A 5,124-nucleotide genomic window follows, 5' to 3' on the forward strand; every position below is an offset into this window, starting at 1 on the left:
CACCAGATGGAGTATCACCTAGGAATAGTGAGGGTCGTTTGGTTCGCCGAAGTTTTTATACAGTGTGGAGGCCACATAACGAGCACCTGCGCCCTCATCTACATAATGTGGACAAGTCGTTGAACTCCACGCTGCCGGCCGATTTTGTACCCAAGGATGCCAGACTTAGGACTTGGATTATCTACACAAATAAATAAAATTGAAGTGTCTGTTTGTAATGTCAAAGTAACAGCCTTTTACTAAATGCATATGGAAGTGTATGCGGTACTTAAAAGGAAACAATTATTACAGTTTTTGTCTGTCCGCCTGTTTGTTCCCGTTAATCCTTGACATGGTCGGACCGATTATGACGTTTACTAATAGATATGTAATACTATAAATAATATAATAAATATTATTAGATACGGCTATTTTTTAAAAGAATTAGAATTCCGTAAAATTACAATTAACCTCATGAATTCTCTCAAGTATTTTAACGCTCACACCACCGTTACCGGCGTCAATGTCATGGAAATTTGTATTAAAAAAATGTTTTAGTATCAAGAGTATATCAATTTGGTGATGATGGTTACTGACATTACTTACATAGCTCTCTAGTCTCGATTTAGTAGCAACACTAGTAATGTCCTCCGGAAATTGAGGATGTATTTCCTAGTTCTAAAGAAAGTACGCAAATACCTAAATCTTATTAATAAACTACGAGAAATTATTTCAGTTTATAAAAACTTTAAAAGTTTAAGTTATAAAGAATAGAATTAGCTAACAAGCGTCTAAAGCACTAGATGGTAGTGATCACTGCCACCAATGGACATTTGTAATCAACATCATACTTTGACTTTTTAAAACATAAACAGTTTTGCTGGAAGTCAATCACAGGTGCGTTGCCACATATTATGTAAGTCAAATGGAATCCATAATCTACTGCCGAACGAAACGCAGAATTGCATGCAATTAGAAATAGGTGTAATAACATTTAATTTGTTAATGATATTTTAAACAAAAAATTACAATTTTACTTTTTACATTTCCTCTTCAAATCTAGACTTGTGAAAGCGTGACTGGCAGTGGCACGCACATACATATGCCAAATTAAGTAACGTAATTTTTTGTGTGTCGTATATGTCGTACGAGAAACGAGGAGGAAGAAACTTGTGTGTTTATTTTATCGTTATTATGAATCGCTTTAAAAGTTGGGCCTATCCATAGGCCTATCGATTTGGATAAATGTTTTACCTTACAGGTTTATCTACATCCGCGTAAAATAATCTATCACCAACATTTTCAAATTTAATTATAATAATTACGTTTGGTTACGTTAATTCCATTCTCCTAACTTCACCTTAACTTGGAGATTTTGTCAAATTCGTAATTATTATAAAAATATGTTGGTTGAATAACCAATCCACTAATGTAAGATGGCATTGTTAACATGGGATTCATAGTTAAATGAATTTTGTTCGTGATTACAAGACGGAACCACAGAACCACGCTCTGTTTCATAGGTAAATTGTAGACACCTACAATATCTACAATAGGGAATATGCATGTGCTTTAGATTTGCTTGTTATTTTTTTCCTCGGTACATTACGGTCCTGAAATTACATCTAAACCATTATTTTTTCTTTATTTCGTGTTAAATTGTTTAAAACTTTAATCAAAAATCGTAAATTATGCGCGCGAAATTCAAATTTGCAAAACGCATTCCCATTGGTCGAATCGAAAAATGACGTCACATCGCGTGTTACGACGTTTATCGGCGTCGATATTCAAACTGTTTGAGAGAAAAATTGTTTTTGTCTATATTCCTACAGTGTTATTTATTACCTAGTGCGATTTTTCTAGATAGTTTTATTAGGAATAATCAAGAACAATGATTGAAAGTAGTTTTGTCAAAGCACAATCGGACTATTTACCTAAAATATGCAAAATGAATAAACAGTTTTTTATGCATAGGTCAATTCGGAAATATTTAACTGATCATAACTTATTATGTTAATATTCTTTTTTTTTTCTTTTTTTTATAATATAGCAGACGAGCATACAGTCCGCCCATGGACATCTGTAATCAACCCCAGATAGGATTAGATATTCCCACCTGAGGTCGGCCACAGATGCGCCGCTATCCCTGAGGACTAAGCTGGCACGCCTCGGAAAAGTCTGTCTCCTACCATACCCTTCAATCCGGAACACAGCATCACCTAACACTGCTGTTATTAGGTAGAAATAGGTGTGGCGGTGGTGCCTCCGGAGTCGAACCACAAAGGGTTCTACCACCTTCAACCTATCACCTATCTTCACCTATCTATATAATATTATAATAGATTATAATGCATTTTGTGTGTTTCAAATGATAGTGTTTGTTGTAGAAGTCGATAAGTACCTAACGAAGTAGATGATCAATGCAATATTTTAAAATCATTTACCTAAAATTATTGTTTGTTACAGTAAATACAAATGTTAATGCGATTTTGGAGATACTATATCTGTTTCCTATAATCTTGCACCACATTTTTCGTATTTTCGCATCTTTTGCAAAAGAAAAAACACTATATAATGTATTTATAGTACTGGTTTGCACAATAACTCTAGGAAATATTTATAAAGTGGTTATTTAGCCTTTCCCATGATGTAAATAGCGATGAAACCTGAAAACGTTTAATAATACCTTTATGTGCATACAGTTATCATCAATATTAATACAAATCACGCTACGTGACGTCATTCAAAGAGCGCGTAAAATGGCGGCGTTCAAATGTGTCAAATTTTATTGATACTTTAAATATTGTTTAAAAAAATATTTCCAACACTAATAAAATTGTTTATATTTTTTACTATGTTAAAACGATGTGATAAGTGGTTTAAAATAATAAAATAAAAATGTGCATATTCCCTATTGTTGACATCAAATTGATTGTTCACACACACAGCAAACATATTTCGCCATCATAAATATTTCATCGACGAACGTGAATCAAAAAGTGTTCAAATATTTGAGTGTTGATCGTCTTTGTTTATAGAGTCGTTACTAAAAAGTATACTGAAATAAATGTTCACAGCTCCTTTTATGTTAGGCGAGGGTAACACAAACAAATAAAAGCTCTCCTGGAAATGTTTTTTTATTCAGAGGCCATTTTATGTAAAGGGTTTGCTGCTTTTTGCGCACTAAATACGGATTTATTCCTTATTTTCTGAATCTTAAGGAGTGTTAAAAATTTTAAATTTGAGAGTTGATTTAATATTTCAATCTTATTGATTTTAGAATTAAAATATTTAATGTGTTTGTGATGGCCAGTGAAAAATAAACTAAATATACTGCAGAATAAAGAAAATGCTATAAAATATGTCATTAGCGCGGAGGTAAAACAGTGTAGCGAATTTAATACATGTAGAGTCTTCCTATTTATGATGCTGTTAACAATTTTAAAAGAAAATTAACAATGAAATCTTCGTTTAAAGGCGTTATAAATGCGATAATCGAGAAAAAATCGCACAGCGTGCTAATGTCCTCCCCCAGCCTGCAGTTTACGTGTAATTACTCGGCGCTGCGACTGCGGTTAGCGGCAGCCCGCGGTCGCTTGATTGATTACTTTCTGTGCTGTTCATTAGAAAAAAATCTAAGTTTCATTCTACTTTGCTTTATTGCCCTACAAGCCAATGAAATTCATTGTAAAGGGCTTGTCACTTATAGTCCACAAAATATGTACGAGTAGAATTCTCAACAAACTCTGTGAAGTGAATATTGTGGAAGCTTTTACACTTCTGATTTAATAATCCAAGTGAATTTAACAAAATAGTGCTTATTATTATATTTTCTGTTACCTCTGGCAGTATATATAAATTAACTAGTCAGATTTTAGAATAATTTATATATGTACAAAAGGGAGAACAGGTAAAAATAATAACTGTAGTGAAATTTCTAAAATTATAAACCATTTCGAATGTGTGATGCTGTAAACAATTTTAAAAGAAAATTAACAATGAAATCTTCGTTTAAAGGCGTTATAAATGCGATAATCGAGAAAAAAATCGCACAACCTGCTAATGTCCTCCTCCAGCCTGCAGTTTACGTGTAATTACTCGGCGCTGCGACTGCGGTTAGCGGCAGCCCGCGGTCGCTTGATTGATTACTTTCTGTGCTGTTCATTAGAAAAAAATACTTAGTTTCTTTCTACCTTGTTTACCGTCACTCACGGCGTAGTGGAAATCATGGGCTGTGTGTAGTGTGTATAAAAAGATGTAATCGTTCATAATTGTTTATAGATATTTTTTAAACATGCTTCAGGGTCCTCCAAAATTTCAATGGTTTCTTGATATTGTGCAGAAATTTATAGAAACAAATATAAACAGCCTAAGGTTCCCAGGTCTTTACAAGTAAAAAAATAATAATATTTAACTTACTGAATCCTTGAAGTGATCGGAATTTTCTATTCCGTAATTCTATTAGGTATCCTTAGTTGGCCCCATAAGTTCGGTCCAAAAACAATAACTATTGAACATTCTGATTTGGCACGTAGCCCGCAGAAATGAAAATAAATGATACTTGGACGTCATGTATGGTTACCGTAGAATAAATATTGGTAAAATATTTGTTGAATATTTTTTACATTTTTAGATTGAATACTTCTCGTAAATATAGGATACCGGAACAAAACGAGTAGATAGTAGTACTGTAGAGCATTTACTGTTACTGTCAGTGCCTTTCAGACTTTTTTAAAGTTATAGCTAATGATAAGGCGGACAGGTTACCTGGTGGAAAGCAGTCACCGTAGCCTATGGACATTTGCGACACCAGAGGAGTCGGCAAAGCGTCGCCGGCTTTGGCGGACAGCTCTTTTTGCACCCTTCTTAAAGAAGTTGTAGATTATCTTTTATTATTGCTATAATTAGCAGTGCTTTAATAATTCTACTAAGTAATCTATTTTGGATTTATCCAATCCAATCCCTTACAACATCTTTCTATTTAATAATTGTGGGAAGTATATTTCATAGTCCTAGAAATTATTGTTATTTGAAACAAATGGTAGTTGCATAATATATAATGAATTGAATGCATGTATCGAGCAGAAATTATGTACCTATATGTTACATCGTAAGTGTAAGTTATCAGGAGGAAATAAGACAACA

The sequence above is a fragment of the Epargyreus clarus genome, unplaced genomic scaffold, assembly GCF_041222505.1.
Source record: "Epargyreus clarus isolate Ecla_fem2 unplaced genomic scaffold, WU_Ecla_fem_2.2 ptg000023l, whole genome shotgun sequence".
In the NCBI taxonomy this organism is placed as follows: domain Eukaryota; kingdom Metazoa; phylum Arthropoda; class Insecta; order Lepidoptera; family Hesperiidae; genus Epargyreus; species Epargyreus clarus.